A 23777-nucleotide genomic window follows, 5' to 3' on the forward strand; every position below is an offset into this window, starting at 1 on the left:
AAAAAGATTTAAGACAAGAACATGACACACAAGTAGCTATTTGTGAATCAGCATTTGAAGATCTATTTCTTTTAATCTGCTAAATGTAATGAAAAAATTTCCATTTCTACTGAAGACCGTTTCAGCAACTTTTAATCTAGGCTCTAGTAATGGTCATTTTATATCAGATACTAAAATATGTCTTTAAGATGGCAACTTCTTTCCTGCATTCAAGTATTCTCCCCACTTCTGCAAGTGCTGCAGATGGTCACTAATACTTAAAGCTATTATTAAAACCATTAATTTTAATGATACAGCATATGTGCTATAAATTAGGCTCTTTCTTAAGTGAATAATCAAATAAAATCCTAAGAGAATTGCTTAAATTACCTGTATTCCTTTAATGTTATGATAAAGCAGTTTGAAGCAGTTAAGAAATCGAAACCTATTTTGTACTTCTGTAACTCTTTGTATACAAACACATCAGAGCACTATAGGAATATTTGTAGGTTACACTTGAAAGTGACCCATTATTGACCATCATTACTCATCACTATTGGAGAAACTCCAGTCATATAGGAAATAAGGTTAAATGTGGCTGCCTAAAATTAGATACATGAAGTATAATTTTCAAATTTGATTTGTAACTCTACACGAAGGCAGGTTTGATTCTCAAAGTTGCTGAATAACTCTAGCTTAAGTTATACTTTCTTCAGTTCCTCTGAAAAGTCAAGGGAAAAACTGTGAACCTGACATCCTTAAGATCACCAGGGAACATAATGGCATTGATAGTGTAAAACAGATCTTCTAAGTCCCATTCTTGCCATCAGCTACCATGAACTTTGACAGGTACTGCATTAATTTTTTTCAGAATGTATTTCCATGTCCCTTAAGGCTTCTCATACAAGAATATTTCTGGTCTAGAATCATAAATGATGTTAACTTATTTGTATTAATTTTTCACCCTTATTTTAAAATAGATTTTCAGATCTTGAGAATACATCTTTCCTCAACAGATTGCAAATTAGGGTATATACACAAGGCAGGTTTATTTCCTTTGTAGCTGCCCTTTTAGCATAGAAAAGGTAATTGATATTAGTATTGAATCATTCACCCTGCTGCACTGCTTTTAAAAGCCAATACAGCCATATTGGTAATCTCATGTTCTGATCACTAACATCAATTACTGTTCAGTCAGACACAGAAAATGAGGATCTTGGCAAACCTTCATGCTGAATTCGTAGATAGAATGCATAGAAGACTAGAAGATGAAAAAAAAACCTCTTTCAACATATTCATAAGTATCGTTTCTATTTTTATTTGGACTGTATGCAAGAACAGACAAAGAATGGACAAAGAACGGACCAATAACTGCAATAAGAACACTTCACATATCATGGTGCTTTTCACTAATTTGCCACTAAAGGTAAATACTTTAGGCTGTCATAGCTTCATTTACCACAGTACCAGTCGCATTGTGCTTTGACTTTTGAGCCATTCATAAGCAATGGCATTAGAGCCATATTTTGCTGTTTTCAGGTAGCTCCTGACTTGTGTAATTTAATCGTTGCTGGCTTTTCACCTGATATTTCTTCTTTGCAAAGTGCAGAAGAACAAAATCCAAAGCCCATGAGAGTTATCTCTTTTTCTATAACTTCCCATTATAAGTAGTGAACATTAACAAATCTCTTGTCTGGGTTATTAAAAGAAAGTCGGGAGCTACATAACCATGGAAACACAGCTTCCAACCCCCTCAAGCACATGACTGCTCCAAGCAGGCAAAGCTCTGGCAGCAGGAGGGCCTGATCCAATGGACCTTGACACCTATGCTGCTCTTGGTATGGTGACAAACGAGACATTAAGTCTTGTTCAAACTCATATTCAGTGGAATTTTCATTGTGTAATTTAGCTTTTCAGGGGAAAAATCAAACACCTAAAGGGACATGGGAGGTTTTTGTTTTTGTTTTTTTCCTGTTAACTTTAGTGAGTTTATGTGTTTTTATTGCTACTATTAACTCATGTGTTATGATAGCATCCTTAGACCTGACCATGGATCTGTTTTGTTTTAGGCATTTGCACAAAAACACAGTGAGAGGCAGTTCTTATTGTGAGGCACTTATATAGCTTACAAACAAAATAGACAAAGTACCTGGACAGGATAAAGACCTGTATTTCACCACATCTTTAAACACATGCTTACTATCAGTCACACCATCAGAAAATCAAGTTGCTTTTCTAAATCAATGCCTAACTGATCACAAGGATACACAGAAAATCTGTGCTAGAGTCAAAAGTTGAATCTACATTTCCCATGTACCACTGTTGCCTCAGCAACAAAACCGTACTGTCTTCTTACAAGAGACTTTCATCTCCTGTTCTGCTGGTCAGGTGCTTTTCACCAGAACAGATTTCACTACAAATTTAAAAACTGCCACTATCACACTTTTTTTCCCTGCTCCATAAGGGAAGACTACAACCAGAGATCTTCACAAATGTCTCGGAAAAAGCTGTTATCTTCACATGGCAGGTATTCAGGATGGTGACAGGAAAGATGTTGAAACTGTGTTATTTCAACACTTCCTCTGTTGTTAAACCTGCCATTTCAACATTTTGCTGCTTGGAAAGCTCAGATTTCACCTGAATTATTATTCCTCACAGACCATGCTGTGTAGGGCTGTTTCCAGAATGCTGGCATCTTCAATACCTAAAACTAGCGAAAGAATTTTGCTTAACAATAGCTTCAAAGTTTTTTTTGCTGCTGAGTGATGTATTCACCGTATTAATCTCAGCCTTGTGTTCTGAGGGCTCCCATGTCCTTGCAAACTTTTGGCAGGGGGTTGTGCCATACGGCCCTGCTGCTGCAGGTACCACAGGATTTGCCCAGGAAATCCTGGGCTGCAGCACAGCCATGTAATGGCACTGTCAGAAACCCCACTCTTTTCTTCTTCTAAACACACCTTTCAGCATTTTTTTCAAACATACAGAAATATGCACAGTTTACATATTATTTATTAAATAACTTTCAAAGAAACCTGCAAAATTTCTCCTTGGGAATAAAAAGAACTGTGCATGGCAGTCTATAGTCGTGTTGCTTGCAGCACATTTGAAAGGCTTTAGTAGTGCAGAGGTGAGAGCTATATGCAAACCACAGCAGAATACAGACACCATTGTTTTAAACAGAAAAATCCCAGCAGTACCCAACCACACCTGTGTGAGTGCTTCTAGAGGGCTTCAGCAGAAGAGGCGATTTTGAGGATTAGGAGACACCATTTCCCTGGTCCTATCTGCTTTCTGTGATGTCAGGAGGGACATGCAGAGGTCCAACTTGGGTATTTGACGGTATGGTGGCTTCATGACTGTCTCACCATCCTGTGGAGGATACCTTCCTTAAAACAAAGTTAAGGCTCTGTTTCCTGGGATGCACACATATGTATGAGCTCACTGGTCACATCCCTTCCAAGCAGAGTCCCACTTATCCACAGAATATCCTAACATAAATATTTCCTCACCAGAATGGTAAGCAGCTGGGCGATAGGGACAGTCCATGATACCTAAACTATCTATCTCAGATTTCTGTGCTCTCACTAGTAATGCTGAAAACCTGTAAAGTCACTTAGTCTAATGTGAAGTGCCCATACAGAGTACAAGAAATCAGCAAGAAATGTTGAGGTAGCTCATCCACTTGGCCTCCAGAGTACTCATCCGTCTTCTAAGGATGAGAATGTAATGGACCAGCAGTGCTGCTTTGATTACTGCATAATAATCCGGTAATTACAGCAGTGATCCAAGAAGTTAAAACCCTGCACGTGGCTGCATCCACAGCACTGAATATCATTCCAGGAGCACATGCTCTCTTGCATCAGCTTGCTTTGTCCCCCTCCTGTTAAACCCAAACCACTGCCAGTCAAGAAGCAGGACCTAAATGTCTAGAAGGAGACCAGGCAACAACGGGGATCTAGCTTCATGGTATTATTATTATTATTATTATTATTATTATTATTATTATTATTATTATCCATTGGGATTGGTTCCAGACCTTCTTGCCAGAGTTATATGCTGGTTATAACCCATGAAAGTGTAACATAAGCTGTATGGCCACTTCTGGTAACGCAGTCCAGCCAGAGGACTGTTATTCAGAGGACAGATTACTACGAAGATCAATGCAACCAGACAGACACTGAAGATTTCAAATGGCTGTTGGCTGACACGTGGTGTGGTTACACTGTAGGCAGGAAATACCTTCTCCAGAGCTTGTAGAGCTGGCTGAATGGCTAAATGAAATCACATGCTCAGAAAAATTCCAGGTTGAATGGGGAAACACATAATGAACTCAGGCACCTCAAAGTCTCTTTTGGAGATAGGTTATTTACTGCTTGGACTTCGGTGAAATTTAGATGTGTATGAGAAATGGCATTTTCTTATGCCATCAATATTCCTTTCCAACATCTGACAGAGAAGTTAAGGATAATTCACGTTATTGCACTTCCCATTTGAAGAAATTTGCTGAAAACAGGAATTCTGTTTCTATAACAAAATCTGACTTTAGCCCCAAAAGTACAATGAAAGCTTTGCATCAAAAATGACAACTCTATGACATATCTAATATAGTGTGAGGAGTTCAGCTGTCAAGTACCTGGAATCTTCCCCACTGCTGCAGATTGATTTGCTCCAACGTTAGTGCTAGCAGAACATGCCATTCCCATGTCTCCCATCTAAGAAATGTCCTGGACAGATTGCGCTACCAGTTGGAATGCATAAAATTAAAATGTCAGATTTAAACAAATGTAGCCATAGCATGGTTTGGAACCCCCTCCAAAAGGAGTAGAGGTAATTACATCCAGTTGCAGAAACTGCTCAGCCATGTATTGAAAGGCTTCCGCTCACCATCGTTACCAAGCTGGTGAGTGTCATGAGAGGGAGAAGAGCAGGGGTGGTTGAGATGCCAGGTGTTATGCACCAAGCCCTGGAAACGTGGTTTCAGATGTGCAATGGTAATACCATTAAGTGTCACATTGGGTAACTATAACCCATTCAGTGCCATTTGTCTAAACTTTTGAACTCCTATCAGCCAACTGATGCCATTTTGGCCATCACTTGTCATTCCACCTGGTCTTAAAATGCCTGCTGCATCCTCATATGCTACATTTGTTGAGCTATTTAGAGGATAATGAATGGAGTTTGTCCTCCCTATTCCTCAAAGTAGCCAGCTAGCTTTTACTTTACCATGCTACATAAGCCTCTTCCTTCTGTTGACTGTTAATGATAAGCCAGCTAAATACCCACTCTTTAATTAAGTTCATCCCAGCAAACTGTCACAGAAAACTGTCAGTTATTATGAGAATACTGTATTTTTGTACAACAGAAGTGAAACACAAAATATCCTGGAATGTAAAATCAAGGCTCCCTGATGCATAGGTACAGAACCCAATTTCTTGGTAGACAATTCTTACTTATCAAAATATTTTGCAAATAATATAAAAAGTGGCCGGGGAGAGAGGAAGAGGAAGGTAGAATCATTACTAATTGCAGTGCTGACCATTGTAATAATGGCTCTTTCTCTGCCAGAGATGGGTGTCCATGTGACTGCACATAGCCCTCAGGCAGGGTATGGGAACTCGTCTTACTCCTATTATTCCATACAACTGAACAACAATACTTAGGCATCTAGGAACCATTTCATCTAAACAGAAGGGGATGTTATGATTATAGTCACCTATGGGGGCAAGCATCCCTGAAGAGTATACGGACAAGTTTGCTGTTAGGACTTTAGGGGATTTTATAAGTCCTTAAATTTAGGCAAGATTTAAGTAGACTAAATCTCACTAAAACTACAGCTTAAAGGGGCAAAACCCACTATAAAGGTTATTTCCCTTATACTTGCAGCCCTATTGTCTGGATAAGAACAATGGATACATGAAAATTTATCTTTGAAAAAGAACTGCAGGAAAACCTGTCTCTTGGACATGCTCCTTTATCCCCACCGTGTTAGGTACACATTCACTTGGAAACTCCAACTACACATGCATTTCGACATGATTCCTGAAACATACTATCCTATTTGTTAGATATTCCGTTTGCATCCCATTAACAATTAGGTTTAGGACCACCATAAGGGTCACAGAGTTGTCAGATCTTGACTTGGCCAGTTTCATTACGTGTTCAGCATTGACAGCCTGAATTCAGAAATTTCTTGTCATCGCAAAAGAAAAATACTATACATACATGCATGCTCATATATCCATCATACTAATTAATAACACTAGGCATCGTTTTCTATTTATAAAAGTGATGTTTATGTGCCTTAATATATATATTAACTTATCTAAATATAACAAAATTCTTGTTTCTTCTTGAATCAGCCTGTTCCCACCTGTTTAACTATTAGTTAAACATGTGCTAACTCATGAAGCTGGCACAAAAGCCATACAAAGACTGATGTGTTTTTGCCATGTAGGAGTTCCTAACATCTGGTATCAGGATTAATTCCCACTTTGCTATTAATTTGGAACTATCCCTTAATACTCATTAAATTTGGGATATCGGCTATCATACAGGCCCAAGAAAAGTTCTCGTTTATCCTTTTTATTTCCTAATCAATCTGAGAATACACAAGAAATTAAACAAATATTTGTCAAACAGCAGGTCACATACAGAAACAGATGCAAGCACCGCTATCCTTCTCTGTTTCTGTGCAGGACAAATTATGTTCCTGTTATTCCTAGCAGGAGTGCTGGATCCTGGTGCTCATTAGGGCTGAGTCAGTCACTGCTGCACAGGACAGCCTTCCAGAAGTACCAGGCAGATCTTACTGGACTCTTTATGGTCATAGTGAGGTACCCAAATATCTGCCAACCTCATGGTGAGCATGACCATGTTTACAGCATGTTAAAAGCAGCCTGGCTGAAAGACATTTCCAGAAAGCGGAAGTAATAATAAGTAAAGAAGTAAATAATTTTCTGTTGATGAGCAGAAATTGGAAATTGTATAATAAATCTCTCTTATTCAAGTCATTATTGGCTGTGTCATTTTCATGGAGAGCCTCAGTTTCAAAGACGGGGAAGATATTTTGATACTACGTCTGAAGAAGAATGCAAAATACTGAGTGTATTTTGTGTTTGTTGTGATACACTGAGAATTCTCTGTTATCACAGTCCAGTACTCCTCCAGTTCTGAAGGTAGGTGAAGTACTCTGGCTATGTTATTTAAATTCAGTACAACTGAATCGTGCATTTGCTGGTTATGCATTTGCATCATGTAGTTGCTGGTTATGAGCATGGGAATAGCAAGAGCTGGTCAGATCCCACTTCACTCCCTGTGGCTAGGACCGTGGCATTGTGCTACCCCAGAAGATGAAGAGGATATTGTTAGTGTCAGTCACATTACCATGTTATCTACAGATGTGGATCAATGCCGTAGTACACTCGGTACATGAAGAATAAACAAAGATTAAAAACAAAAACAAAACATTTTCAAATTGTGCTTATACTTAACACATTTCTAGGCAGAGAGATAGAAGTTTCTGTACTAATCTGAAATATTGTTTATGTACTCATTTAACATTATATAATTACCATGTAATCATTTTTATTGGGAATTAGAAACATGTTACTAATTCACTGAAATATTTTTATTCTGTTCTAAACAAATAGAAGAGAAGAAACAAATCCTAAACAAGTACTGCAGATGGGTGTCCATTTTTTAGCGTTTTTTCTACTCACAACACAAAAGTGGCTCCATACCCCCAAATTCTCTGATCATACATAATAAGATAATCTTTGTCATAACTGCATCAGGTCTATACTATGAAGTACATATTTTTAATCATATTTAGTAACTAACACTCAATTATCAGCTTGAAAAGATTTTTACTGCATGTCCTGCCAATACCAATTAAGTTGCTATTGATTTCTGAATAAGTGAATACCTAGATTTATTGAACCAAGAGCTAAATACTAACTGAAGAGATGCCAAGGTAAATATTCTCCTTGAGCAATAATAAATCTTGTTGTTCATCAAAATAAAAATGTTGCACCTAGTCTCACATAAACTGAAATCTTCTGCTCAGGTCTCCAATCTCTCTGTCAGTACTTTGTGTCATAAAGGATGTTTATGACAGAGGGGAATATTCGTCATAGGTGAGAATAAGGATGGAAAGGTATATCTAACCAACTCAGGGGCTGTTTCCATTATATTCTTTAAAGTAAATCAGCTGTTGTTCTAAAATATTCCAGGAAACATTTCAATCTGTAACCAAGAGAACACACAGAGAACAATTGACTGGTTTCCTCAACTGCAGAGGTTACTCTGATAGATCAATATGTTCAGACGACAACTCTTCCTCCAAACTGAGATAAAACAACAGAGAGAATTATATTTCTATCTTACCCTAATGAGCTGGGCAACTCATCTCAGCCTCCTTTGGAAATAATCTGAAATGCTGGAAATTTCCTATTATGAACATTTTAATCGAGAACAGTTGAAAAAGGAATTAGATAAGAGAAATTTCTGATGGAAAGATATCCCACTTCTTTCCTATATAGATGAACAAAAGAAACAAACAAACAAACAAACGAAAAAAGATTTAAAGTTTCAAGGAATTCATCATAATAAATTAAAATTAATTTTTCATACCTGGTCTTTTATAGATCTGATCAGTTATTATCTGCTTTACAGATAGTCAGAAATTGTTGAAGTTGGCCAAAGTTAGATAGTATCATTTATATTTCAATCATCTGAATTATCTGCATGTGTAGTCTCAGTAGTAATATATTATTCCCTGGAGGCAGCTCTTTTGGACTCAGTGGGATTTATACTGTGGTAACACAACATTCAAATCAGCAACAAGAGGTGCAGCTTAGGGCTCAAGTGACTCATGTAGTCACCCAGCAGATCAGAAGGCAAAGCAGGAACCACATCAACATGATTTCCAGTTCCCTGGATGGAATTTTTAGTCACCAAACTATTGAAGGTAAAAGCTTATAAATAAATAAATAAATAAATCTCTGGTATTATAAACTGTCAAGTAAAAGACTTTATTATACATTGAGTTTAACTCTTACCCAAGATCAGAATTAGAAGTCTACATTTCATTTTATTAAGTTAAAACAGAACTAAAGCACCTGCTTGTTTAGTGATTGTTATGAGATCAAAGCAATCAACACAATTTCACTCTGAGAAGTAAATAAAGTCATTAACATACCTTCTTTGATTGATTAGTAAATTAAACTTTCACTGACAAACTGAAGTCAAGCAGCAGACTAGGAGAACAACAAAATGATTCTACATGTAACTACTGCTTGAGGAGCAACCCCCTTGTGGAAATCCTAACCCGAGTGACTAATGCACAGATCCAATGCTTTGTGTTTTGTACAGATGCAAAAGCAAATACTGTCAGGGTAGAAGGATAAACAGTGCAAGTCGGGATGTTAGGGTGGGAAATCACATTTCAAGAACTGGATGAACTTCAGTGATTCCTCAGTGAACATCAGGAGTGAGATATTCACCATGTTGCTGTATAACTGTTGCCATCAGAAAATAAACAATTTAAATGTTCTTTTATCTTTATAGAAACACACTTTCAAAAAGTTGTGTGCACATAGCTGATCTAGCAAGTTTTCTGAGCTATATAAGACAAATAAGATGCAATGCAAGTTCTTATTTTTCACACACACGTGGCAGGATTCAACCTTGCATTAGAAAGCTATTTTATTTGTGTGTATGTGTGTGCGCATTGCATTAACCAGTTATTTCTCCATACAATTTGTAATAACAGCTACAAAATAAATTCAATTAAACATAGTCTTTGGTCAGAGGGTTTCCATCCTGTACGTAAAAGTGTAAAAACTTACAAGAATTTTCAAATAATTATTTGTATTGCTGCTGTTTCTCCTGAGTACATCTCTCCAAGACATTAAGAATCCATCTCATCATTTATTTTTACATTATTTGACAATAACCAGGGGGGTGGGGGAGGGGTGGGGGTGCAAAGGGGGGAAATGAAGAAATTCATTTTTATTGCTCACTCAGCTTCAGATTTTTAAATTTAAATCACTTACAGTTAACAGGATTCTTATTCTTATCTCTGAACCTTGTTTTTCTTGTCTCTCTCATTTGTTCTGCTGTGAACTGTCTTTTTAATTCCTGCAGGGATGTTCCCACAGGTCTGTTGTCAGCAGTACAGTAGTAAATGTTCTCTTCTTTCAGCTGGGAGAACCACTCATTTACATTTCAACTTTCATGCTGCCCAAAATTGTGAAAAATAATCAGAGTTTATATAGTTCTGTTTATATATCACCGTTACTCCACAGTTCAGACCACTATAATACGAAAATCCTACCCAGTATTCACAGAGAAAAATGTCAACCCACAAATATGGACATAACAGATTCAGTCACTAGATTCATATTCAGGTGGCTGAATCTCAAACCATGTTGTACTATGGGAAGAGGACAACAGCAATTTTGTAGGTAAATATTTCAGATAAATTAGAAGATGAAAAGAAGGCAAAAGTCTCTTATTCACAGCTCTTTTTATTTATTTATTTATTTATTTTTGTGCTAAATTCCAGAATTGTAAAACTGTGACTGAGCAGAGAGAATGCAGTGAAAATTGTTTGGCTCACTTTTTGACTTAGGAGTGTATTGCCATAACTGAATTCCAATTTCCAGCTAAGAAGATTTTATTGAAAACTGACATTTCTGAACGTTTGGAAGATGGAAAATGAACTAGCAATAACATGCATAAGGGAATAAGCCTGATAGATTTTTATGAGTATGCCCCAATTGCTATATAAAAAGTTTAAGAAATCTGTAAGGAAAATTAAAAGCATGTTTCTTGTTATTGCAGACAGCAAAAATTTAGGGAATATGTACTGGCTTTTAATTGTTATTTTTTTATTCTTTTAATCAAATTAACATTCAGGAAAAATGCTAAATCAGCAAACCTCTTCTACACCCAAAAAATGAAGATAGCCACAATCATCTTTTCATGCACAGCCCCGTAAAAGCCTTTCTGCCATGCCCTAAGGGAACCACGCAGCAGACCTGCCCACCTTGTTTTTGGACAGTACGATGAGGCTTTCCATAAGATGGCTAAATGTCTTGGTGGCTTTCTAAGAAGGGTGTCTGTCCACTGTAAACTTCACTAAGCCTATCTGATTTAGTTGTTATGGATCACAAAACTGTCAGAAGGTAGTAAATTTCACTCTGTCCTCACCTGCCAGGTTTAGTTGTCAGCACAGGGAAGTCATTTAAACACACCAGCACCTTCAGTGCATGAGCAGTGCCAGAGAATCAAACCTACAAGGGCTTCGCTCATTCCTTTAATAGGGCTATCTACATGCTTCAAACTAGGCATTTGTGTTTTGCCTCAAGTCTCAGTTTTGTCCCGAGTCTCCTCCAAACATTTCTGCACAAGGAGCTGGTCATTCAGGAGGCAGTCCAGCACTGGGATCTAGTGCTCCTTGCTTCTTCCAATTATATTTTCAGAATGTTTCTTATATATATATATATATATGTCATTGCTTAAACTGCCACACCTTTATAAGCAGGTGCTTAAGTCCTCTCTGGAGAGCTGCATTCCACACTGCTACTCCAGGTTTATTGCAGATAAAGCCATTGAAATCCATGAAGCTAAGCCGACTGGCAACTCTGAATCCCTTTTCTTACTTTTTTATTTTTATTTTTAGTATCATCAGCCTGTACAGGGTTAGTCTTCATAAGACCAACATTTCTGCCTGGGCCAGGATAAATCCTCAGGTGCTATTTAAAATCCTTCCATCAACTTCTTTCTCCTACAGGTTCAGGGATGAACATTTCAGACTGACTTTTTCTGAAAAATATGACTCATTTAAAAGTGAAAAAAGGAAATTTGAGAATGTATTCCCAGTTCATCTTTGTGCAGGGATTAATAACTTGATACTAGGGTTTACTAGAGTGCTTAGGGAGATGTCTCCTTCTCCCAGATGGCAACAGCTCATCCTCACTTGAATGTTTCCTTGTCACCCAAGGACCCCCCTTCCTCACTCAGTTCAGCTCAGCTCAGTCTGGAAAAAGCAGTGCGAGAGCAGACCGTGGCTCTTAAACATTGATTCTACCTCCTATGCCAATAGTAAGATCGGGAAGTAAATTTGTAATCTGAAAATGTTAATATTAAACTTCTCCTCTAGGGCCAGGTTTTTCCCAGTGTACACTGTTTTAAAGCAGAGTATCTTCGCTAACTCCTGTAACATCATATCTGATTTGCAAATGAAATATCTCACAAATAAATAAATAAATAAATAAAAATTCTTACTTTTGGTCTCGCTGGAAGAATTGCCAGGAAACTCTTCTTCCACAGAACTAAGTTATACTTTAGAACCTAGTTTTGCTTTCGGTCAAACAAGTATGCTTTGAAAAAATCTAAATACAAAATAACCCAAAATCTAATATTTTCCAGTCATTGCCCCGTTGCTAATTTATTCTTTATGTAATGAAGAGCTGGGTAGCAGACAGATTATTATTTCCCTATTTCTCTGAGAAAAAAATGGGCTTATGAAGCATGCTGGATCATTCTTTAGCTAGCAAAGAAGTCTTCAAATGGTCTTGCATAAAACCAGAAACCAACAATCAAAAGAAAATGCTTCATAAAATTTCCACAGTAATTTTTTCCAGAAAAAATACTCAGAAGGAAGCTATACTCTTCCCTTCCCAAAGTTCCCCAGATCCAACCACATGAAAATTTCTAAGTAATGAGGAAAAGGCAAAAACCCAGAAACTTAACACCTCTCCTGTAGGTTTTGTTTCGGTGCCAATCTACTTTCCCAGGAATTTGTTCAGAAGTTGTAGCAACAGGCAGCAGCACAAAATCCATAAATAGAGAGGTCATAGTGCTTATTGGACATTTTCAGGTTCTAGATGACCTTTTCTCCCTGCCAATGATGTTGACTTTAATCCTATTAGATGTTTCTGTTGAGCTGTGGCGGTAATAGGTCACTGCTGAACTGTATGGACAGCTTGTGTGGGAGAAAGGTTTCCTGTCTGTGTTCATTATATTTATTATAGATAGATGGGGAGTGATTGTGGTCAGATCTGATTTAAGTTTCAGATGAGGGTTCAAAGTTTTGACCCAAGCTTAGGTTTGGATTTGATGATGTCCAAATCCTGCAGATTTACCTTGTAAGACCTCTGCCATCCTAAACTGATGCAATCTTGCTCTCATGATGTTCTATGTCTAAAGTAGAACCAGAAAATCGGGACTTTAGTTTGGACTTATCCTAAGAGTGACTCCCTAGGAGTAGATGGAAATCTGAATATATATATTTCATGCTTCTAGGAATTAAAATATCACTCCCCCCCCCACACCCCAGCCATCTTTAAATCCTATACATTTGCTGTCCAGGCTTCTTGCTGAGCCCCATGGGGCTCAGTATTTTGGAGCACATTATCATTCAAGCACTTCACATTTACTTATTTTCTTCAGTGACCTAAAATATGTATTAGATATCCATTCATATGTTAATATTGTGTCACTTTCTTTGAAGATCAATTCTAATCTTTCATCCATTTCTGTCCTTATATGAACATTCTGTGAGAAAATAAATGCCTGACTTGTGAAATACATACTAAAATAAAATGCTAATAAAAATAGCTATTGAACTGAAATATACAACTTTCAGATGTGTTCCTTTCCTTTTTTTTTTCCCCACTCTTTTTGCATGCCATCAAATTAACAAGTAGTTCCAAGAATATTAGGGTTTACTGACTGTTTATTAAAAAGGGCTGTTTGTAAGAAATATATAAGTCAATTTGTTCAAAAAGCAAGGAACTTGCCTCCCTTTTGAAAATTGGCATTACTATATAACTTCATTTAGACAGAAAAAAAAAAGTACGTTAGATCATTCTAAATAGAAATGTTTTTGCAGCATTTTAATACATGACAAATTTAAAATTATTAACCTATCATATACTTTCTTTCTCTCTATTTTTTTTTTAATGGAAATAAGGATTTTTTGAGCTCTCCAAAGTGAAGGATGTCTTAAAAGAATATTTTGCCATGAATGAAAAGATGACGTATAGTGAGTGATAGTCTGAGGAAATTTTGCTGGAGAGTTTATTGGGATCAAGCCTCATTATTGGGATCAATACTAGGTAAAGTTCCTAGTACACTTGCCATTATGTCAGAATGATGCTGTATTCCCGTAGCAGCAGAGCACACATTTTATGGGCACTGAACTTTACAGGAACCTGTCATCAGTTTAAGTATAGTGGACATAACAGGACCTCATTTCTAAGAGCAAAATCACTCGGGGAAGCAATACCTACATAGAAAATACAGGGTTTAATGACAACAAGGAGGAGTCATCAAACTCCCACTGTTATGCTTTCAAATTTAACTAAATAACCAGACACCCAGAAATATTTTTACTATATCTTAACTAATTCCTTTTAACAATATTCACAAACGAGCTATTTCAAAATGAAGGAGAAGAATTTATTTCACAGAGTCTTCAATATTATTTCATTATATTCAGAAAATGTTACACTATAACCTTGAAATGACATGGTCAGGTGAAAGAAAAGCCATAATTGTGTATTATTAAATATATAATTTAAAAAGTCTTAAATAAAAGCAAAATAATCCATTGTGACAAATCAAGGTTTACTTGCCTTTGATATTTTTCATTTTTTCTTCCGGTCATCTTCTAAAAGGAAATAGAAATCAGAAAGAAATGAAGAATACTAGGATGCTGAAGCAGTAATCTTATCAAGTTTTGTCAGTCAGAGCTCATATTTTCTTAAGTTTCCATAACACCTTCCATCTGAATTAATCAACTCACATACAGAATGCAGTTCGTGTTTTAAAAAGTTTTTTTTTTTTTCCCCTCAAGATACAACTAAGAAATTGGCAATTGAAAATGGATATGGTATGTCTTAGTGGGACAAATTCGGCTGCCTCAACAAACAAGTCAAATTGACGCAACAATTAAGACTCTCGAAGCAGTAGCTGTGTCAGACACTTCCCTTAACCAAATTGCAACTCTTGATTTACATAATTAAATGTAATTCTTCTTGCCACCTGCATAACATGACAAACAACTGGCAATAATTTTTAAAAAGCTTTTAAAATATATTACCCTGAAGTGGTGCCTCTTTAGACAAAGACAGGTCAAGATGCACTGAGCTGAGATGAAATACTGAAGGATGTTCCAGGTAGCAGAAATTGGCAAGCGATTCTGATGGGCTTTATATGGATGTCTTCCACTATTTTTTTGTATAAAATATCACAGAGAACATCCACATTCTAGACAAGGTTTTGTCAGTACATTTTTTTTTTCAGCTGTAGAAATTTTTTTTTTTTTTGGCCTGTTGCAAACACGTCTCTGCTGAGGAATTTAGCTGCAGAATCTAATTGCTATATTATGTTCTCCATCATTCCTATGATACTCCAGGGAAGTAAGAATGAGAAATTTATAACTGCAAAAGGAATCTTTTCACCCCTTTGGGCAGATATGTATTGAAATACTTTTAAATGGAACTTCAAGCATTATTACTTTAGCAGGCAGTTATCTTTATTCTAGCCACATCTGGTACTCACCCGATGCTTGTAAGTCCACCCAACTCTTTCCCTCTTTAAAACAATCCAAAATGAAACTGTTAAGAATGGTATCATTATGTCATCATTACATCTCAGAGTTAGTGTTCCAAAATGCAGCTGAGCTAACTGGAAACATTTTAATTCTGTCAGACGTTTGACACCTGGGTTTGATCTCATACCAAAATATATCAGAATTAATTTGGGTGAACTCAGTAAGTACACTGACTCCATTTGTGTTTTCCTTTCTGCCAGCAACGAGAGTGTGGTCTTGTCTTTGGCACACACACAGTTGTAGTGCCATGCAGGAAAAAGTTTGTCTAAAAAAAAGCTGGGAGCCCTTTTCTGCTGGAGAAGACACTTCACAAGACTAGCATCTCGTGAATGTTGTGTTGTATTTCTGAAGACAGCCCCAAGCCGAGTTTCACCTTTTGTGACCTTCCATCATGCACAGTTCTCCCTGATCTGGCTTTTTTTCATGCAAATAATAGTCACTCCCTGGTTCTCAGTACTTACAGGTAGAGTAGTTAAAAGGAAAACAAAATTTTTTCCTGTTCAGCACCAGTGAGAAGATGAATATAGTGACTCAAAAAGAGAACAGGATAAATGCTAGTTAATCACCAGAGAAGTGTTCATGTTTTCATGCTATCAGATTTCTTTTTTGCTTATTTGGTTCGAATCTTGGCTACAGGTAAATCACTTGCTAAATATCCCAAGAATATGCATTCTGTCCTTGAACTCATGACATCTTGCCCCTATTCACTGGACTCTACAGACTCCCTGAGTACATCATCTATTATTCGAGATATCGTCCAGCACTCTTCACCACCATCCCCATCACCCACCACCCCCACCGCCTCCCATCCCCCCAGAAAAAGCCTACAGATCTTCTCAGGCTGTAAAGAGGCACTGACATTTGTCCGTGTTAGAAATGATCATTTTGCAACCTCATCCTCCCAGATTATTTGTCTGAATTGCCCTTTTGACTCTTCAGCAACTGTACTTCTCATGCAGGCTCCTGAGTAAGGCGTGTAGTTGGCTGCAACTGCTTTGGACGTGTAGTCTCTCACCCTCAGCTGAATTCAGTTTGCATGGGGGCAATGAAATAGCGCCCTCCTCCTCAAGAGGGATTTGGTAGTATTGTAACACTACTTGTATTTGCTCATTTGGCACATTTTTCTGCATGCCGTATTTCTGTTGTATCCAGCTTGTGGGTTAAAAGACAGGCAATATTATATAATCAAAGCAGTGACTATTCCCAGGAAATCAGATGGGATTCTTTCTTTTGTTTTCATTCACAAGCCTTTTGCTTCAGTCTTCATATTAGCATTGCCACAAAATTTTAAGATCTGTTTCCTAATGGCTCCTTAAAGGAACAAGAGTTAAAGTTTAATAGACAGAGCTCTTACCAATTAAATCTATGAAGTAACCAAAATGACCATATTAACATTTCTAAACTTGAACTGTTTCTGAGGGAAGAAATAACCTGAAATTAAGAAGCCAGGCACCCTGCAATGCGATCAAAAAATCTTTCTTCTGTCTATTCCAGACGCACTGGAATTGGCAAGGACTGACCGTATGTTAGTGGTAACCCACAGACCTATACATACAAGATCGTGCTAGTACAAACAGACTTTGGAAAACAGGAATGAGAGAGTATGGGAGGAAATGCCCACACATAGGCCATTACTAGTGCAGTGTTGAAGCCTGAAGGAAAACAATAACTTGCTCCATATGCCCCAGAAACATCCACTTCCTTGTGCTCCAGCTGAGCTGAGGTGGAGAATGTGGGGCATGAATTCATACCAGAAATGGATACTAATATAATCAGATGAAATGGAGAACAAACTCCTGGAACTGATGTCTAACCTACACATTCAGCCCCAGGTAGTCCATCACAAGTAACAGCACTAACCCCAGGTGAAATTAGAACATGTGTAATCCACGCATATTTCATTTTCTGGACAGTTTTTCTCTCCTCTTTCCTGTTCTTGTAGTGTCAGAGTGTACATAGCTAAATTTATCTGTTCTTTCTGCTGTTATCATTAAGGAAGTTTCTTCTGACTATCTTTCACTTAACATTATTGTATCCCTGATCAACCACCCCACCTACATACATTCTGTGAAGCTTTACAGTGCCTTCAGATACCAATCCTATTTACATACGTTGTATATTTTCTCTTCTACTAATAAAGTACTATCACCCAACAGTTTTTTGTATCCCATCTGGCATGAATATAACTCACAAAGTACTTAACCTGAGCCTGTGAATAACAGCTATTCTTTAGAATTATTTAGAAGATGATTTAATATTGTGTTTTATACTAAAATTGAGCAATAACTCATGGAGTAATGTACACCTATGGCGTCAGGACTGCAGGGCAAAACAACAGGCCAGAGGACTTTCAATATTGTCAGAGGGCTCCGAGGGCTTTAGAAACACTGAACTTGGCATGTTGTACTGTGAGCAGGAAATGAAAGGCAAATAACAAGATGAAAAGGCTCTGAATTAAAAATGCCAGGGGTACAACCCTTCTGACAACAAAGCAAACAGATTCTTGCTTAACATTACTCTCCATAATAATAGTAATTGTTAATAATAGCAAGTTAATTAGTTCTCCACTGTACAGAGCAGACTGCAGTAGGAATACGATTTAGAAATTGTAACAAGCCTATGGAGGTTTCTCACAGTGGGAACTGCTTACCCAGTTTTGAAGCAATAACATTTTGATGCTGTGAGTAGTCCTGACACCAGCTAGCATTTGTCATTTCCATAGGCCATCTTCCAATAGTGGCCACTGACAGTAAGCTATTTTTCTGCAGTACCCGAAGGGAACTGCTGAACAAAAGGGTGGATTTACAGTGGTATTTGAACATCTTGAGTTGCAAACTACCTACTCAGTGTAATTTACAGAAGCATCTAAGCGCAGTAGACTTTATCTGGACAGTAGTCTTTGCCAGCCAAACCCAAGTGTGTCCTCAAAATTTCCCTTCCATGTGAATGAAACTTACATCTACAATGCTTGCAAGGGCAAAGTGGTAATTTGCACATGCATTCTGCATTGCTGGAGGGGCCCTTCTCACTGAGCTTGCAGGTCCCACCCAGTGGAAGGCTGGATGAGGGGCAGATTCTGTCTTGAATGTCACCTCAACATTTCTCTTAGCAGTGGAATCTTCTAACATGATGATTTTTAAATTCTCACAGAGAAAAAATGTTCTGAGGCTTAATATATTAAGATAAATTAATTGCACAAAGATGTTCAAAATGAACATTGCATAAATGCTGGAAGATTTATCATTTAAGATCAATTAGAAAAAAACATTTTAAGTATTGTCTAAAATGTATATAAGTGTATAAATCTTCAAAGGAAATCTTTTGAATGAAGGTATTCTTTTCAGGAGAAAACACTGTGCAGGAAAAAGATGAAATATTGCTTAAGTAAATGCTGTAATAATGTAGCTGCATTGGCTAAAAGCACTAATAATATCACATTAATTACTTTAAAGTGTTAAATTACCTCCCACTACAAGTACCAGAGTTCTTCTAGTTCAAGCTGAGCTGAGACACTTTATATCCCATTCATGTATGCTAAGAGAAAACCAAGAAGAGGAGACGTGATAACTATCTAAAAACAGTTGAAGTGCATAAATATCAAGGAGGGAGACATGTCACAAGGTAATAACAAGATGACACAAACAAAATAATTTAGGCTGAATATGAGGAAAAAAAGTCTTAATAATTATAAGGCCTATTGGTCTGTGGAACAGTCTTTAAAGGGAAATAATAGAATCCCCATCACCAGGGAAATAATAGAATCACCATCACCAGGTATAAGCATAAGCACACTGGAAAAAAAATATGAAAGAAAATACAGCAGAAAATGATCTTGATGTTACTTGAGATGAAGCAGATTATTTCAATTCTTTGTGTTCATCTTTAATATCTGTGATTCATAATGGACAAAGACAAAAAGAAAGCAAATAATGTAAGTGTTCCAGACTTGCAGGGACAGAATCAGTTTGACAGATAAACATTTGGAAGACTGTTTTGCAGGTCTACTGGTCATTCCATGAAAATATTCATTGTTCAGGATATATATACATAGATTAAAAATATTAATTTATATTTAAGTCTTCAAGTCTCTATTCCTTTCCTTCTCTTCCTCTGGGGTTCATTTAACAAAATAAAAAAAATAAATAAATAATAGAGTAAAAAAAGGGACTATCTGATATTTATCTTTATAGTTCTTGTCAGAGCATGATTGCTATGGAAATTGTTTTCAATGAAGCCCAATTTCTCTTGCACTTTTATTTTTATTTTTTTTTGCCATGGATACTTTCATCTTTATAAGCACTAACATACAGAACTGACAGAAGAATGTGTTTTGTAGTATGACTTCTGTAAAAAAATACTGAAATTTTAGTCTCCCTCTAAACTAAGGCACTTGAAGAGAAGGTATACAACAGTATTTTCCATTGGTAGAAGAGAACATTCAAATTTAGGACAGTGAAAAAATAGTGTTTATTGAGTATCCATATAGTCTTTATAAATGTTAAGATCACAGATGCTAGATTTTTGTTCAAAAAGTCTCTTCAGTTTCTTTCTCAAGTCTGTATTCTAGTTATGAGACAAACTCTTCAGAAAGAAGCCTCTGAAGGTACCTTCACCCTCTTAGTCTGCAGCCACTTGAGCAGATACTGTCTTAAAGAAAAAGTGACTGACCTTGAGAAATTTCTTCTAAGCTTTGTTCTAAGTGGAAGATATGAAAGCATAACAGAGCACAGTGTCTTAAGCATTTCATCCATGATAGAGACCCTGTGATACCCTGAGGACCATAGGTACTCCTATGAGTACCTATCAAACTCCTGAGAGTTTCCCATCAATGCCTATATCTACAGTGTAGAAGGTGAAATATTTTAGCTAATCCAACTCTTGTCCAGAATGGGAACTGCATATATGACTGTGAATACCATTTTACCTTAACGTTGAATATCTATCTATGCTCCTATCTTCAGCAGAAATACAAAAGCTGTCCCATGTTTTAAGCTGGGGCAAATAAGGTGTCCCAGCTCTCAGTGATGAGAATATTTTGATACAAAAAGGCCAAGCAGTCAAACATGAGGTTTCAAATCTCCTAACCCTTCTTGCTCTAAAACTCAAACATGGCAGAGGCAAGCCAGTATTGTCTGTCTCTGTAGCTGAACTTTTTATCATGTCTGTAGAGCAACATCTCCATTTATTTATATTGTGCTGCTACAGCAATTTAGCTATGTTCTGATTCACTTCAGAAGGGTTAGGATAAACAGAAGAGAGACTTTTAAAATAAAAATTCTCATCTCCCTTTTCTTCTTTATATGATGCATTGCCTTTAAGTGTGTAATACCTATTTTCACCTCTGATTCCTTCTTCTCAGATGTATGATATCATGTGTTCATGTAAACTCACTATCAAAATTTCAAGTACATATGAACCAATAGTTCCATTAGTTCTGTCTGCTTAGTTTCTTAGTCATCATTTTCATGAACAAGAAAGAAATATGAGCAGTAGAAGGCTAATTCTTGCAGATAAGTACCTCCTAGTCCCCTTTTTCTCTGAACAAGTACATTGTATTCCAATTTCCCACTCAGCATCCATTGTGACTTACCAGAGGAGGTGGAAACACATCCATTTTCTGCTTCTGAGTTTGGGACACACTGATTGACAGACATGCATGCTGATCAACTAATTTTCAGGTATATTTGCCATTCCCATAGCAGAGGGCAGTAATTTCTTCCTTTTCTACTTGGCTGCAAATTTTCATGGTCAGCTAGTTTGCTATGGAAGAAGAGGAATACACATGGTTGGGAAAGAAAAGGGGAAGAAAATCCACTATTGCAGTCCTTGTCAATTGTATATGGAGAAATACGTAACTTCAGCCTCTTAATAAATTGAAAATAGCTCACAACAGTACCTAAAGATTTTTGAAACTATAAAATGACAAGTGATTTTACTTCCCATTGTCAGTTACATTTCCTAAGTATCAAACACTACAGATACCTGGGATAGTGAAGAAAATATTTTTGTTTGTTAGTTTAGTTTTGTTTTTGTTTTGTTTACAGGTGCTTCCACTTATATTGGATTTAGGATCATTAGAACTTACTCATACCTAGATAGTAAAAGAATCAGATAAAATTTGGTAAGATTTTTTTTTTTTTTTCAGAGAAATCCTTGGAACCACCTGAAAGCCAGAGTAACAAGCCATGTAAATCCACTGCTTTGAATAAATCTATAAAGAATCCAAAATCTAATTTGCAGACTTGGAGCGGTGTGTCAGTGTATAGAGAAAACTCTAAGTTAGAACTAGCTGCAGAGAAAAATAAAAGCATCTAGGAAGAATGGATAACCCTGAAGTATCTCTTTCTCTTGAGTTTAAAGAGAAGTGATTCTTGAGCCATGAGAAATACTGCCTTTAAGGGCTCAAATTCTCAAATAGAGAATATGCTTATGTTATGTTTAGCCATCTGAAGTTAGATAACCAGCCTAAGCTTGCCTTCTAAATTCACTTTGTAGGTGGAGAGAGTAACATCCCATCCTCCACTATTTGTCTCAAAGAGGAATGAATTGGCCCTTTAAGGAACCTGCTACATTTTACAGCTGGTTTAGAACAAATGGCTAATTTTTAAGTTGCTGAATTAATTAGATAACTTCTAACATGCTGTGTCTTGTACAAAAGATTTGCAGCCACATGCAATGAGCCACAATAAAAATCAGGTGACCTACAAGCACTTTTGATATTGACAGGTCACTGTACCTTACAAGGAGAGAAGAGGAGCCAAAGTGAAACCAGTAAAAGCCATAGGCACCTTGGCATTAGAAAGGCAAAAGGTAGGTATTTCAAGCAAAGCAATGTAAATTTGAAAGCAACAGAGAAGCTTCTTACGCCAGGAAGGATGTATGCTGCAGGCTTTCCTTGATATTGTACCTGGCGTTTCTCCATCTGCTTGTTTGCTCTGGCCCTTTCTTGAACTGTCACTAGTTTGTGGAGCACCTCAGCGCCTGACTTCTAGCATGTTACACTCTGACGGAGAAATAAGAACTTTGTTTTACTCCCTGGGAAACTTGAGCATACCAATCTTCTCATACTAGATCAACAAAAAATAGCAGACTGTTCTCTTCAAAAGAAAAAGGGAAAATACATAAAATCTGCCAATATTTGTCTATATTTCTCCTCATTCCTGTTTATTTATTAGTCTAATAGACAAATCGCTCAGCTATGAAAGCAACAAATAAAAATGTATTTTCATCCTCTAGCTGAAAGAAGACTTGTCTAGCAAAACACATGCATGCTATTCATCTGTGCAGGGTCAGGTTTTATCAAGATATTTTAAACCATCTATTATTAAATATCTATTATTTCAAAGTAGCTAATTAGTTAAATTCTATCTTTAGTTGTAAAGAAACTCTGGTCTCTTACTGGATGTCTAACCTGTTCTTTGGTTCTACAACAGAAGTGTCAAGGATCTGATTCTTATTTGCACTAGGAATTATCATAAAGGTTTTGAACAGACAAATTCAGAGGACTTGTGAAATGTTGGTAAATCTCAACATTAGTGTTCTACACCCACTGTACAGGATGACCCTGACACAGAATACAAGACAATGCAGAATCTTAGGTTCTCAGACTTCAATGTTAATTTCTTAGTCTGTGCATCAACATTTTTCCTCTTTAGTTTTCAGAAGCTGGCTGTATTTTAGATCTGCAAGAGGCTGTGAATAATAATGTGCATTAACAAGATAGCAGAAGACACAAGTCATTGCTGATTGCATATCCAAGTTTGTTGTTAATGACTACATTACTTGCTCAAAAAGTAAACAAATTCCCACTTGGAGAGATCCAAGATATGCCAGTTGCCTGGTTGCTAAAGAATATTAACACTTCAGCAAAGAAATGCTCAACTGTGCTGTCATTTTCAAGGGATGAATTTCACAAGTAATTCTTTTTGGAAAGGATGTCTAAAACACTTGAAAGTATGATAAATTTTCAAAAGAAACACAAGGATTTTAATCCCTTCATTGTACACACTATTATAGCCTTTAGCATCAAGTCAAACACCAAAATGGTTAAGTAATGAAACAAACCTTCAGATATAAAATATATATATTTTTTGCATTTATTAAACTGAAGTTCACCTCTTAGTGTTACATTTTAAAACACCTGCACTTCTTTTACCAACAGTGTAGTAAAACA

General features: G+C 36.8%; 1 long non-coding RNA gene across 2 annotated transcripts; it reads right to left on the reverse strand.

Annotated features, from left to right (window-relative positions):
* Positions 1 to 8994: 8994 nt before the first annotated feature.
* LOC310888725 lies at positions 8995 to 23479 on the reverse strand. Of its 2 annotated transcripts, XR_014576100.1 has the most exons (5): positions 21696 to 23479; positions 21195 to 21364; positions 14625 to 14659; positions 13131 to 13188; positions 8995 to 10218 (listed from the first exon to the last, which is right to left on the reverse strand). It is a non-coding gene; the product is annotated as an uncharacterized lncRNA (long non-coding RNA). The 2 variants fall into 2 exon arrangements; XR_014576099.1 differs by lacking the exon at positions 13131 to 13188.
* Positions 23480 to 23777: the final 298 nt, after the last annotated feature.

This window comes from Anser anser (assembly GCF_964211835.1).
Source record: "Anser anser genome assembly, chromosome: 1".
Lineage (NCBI taxonomy): Eukaryota > Metazoa > Chordata > Aves > Anseriformes > Anatidae > Anser > Anser anser.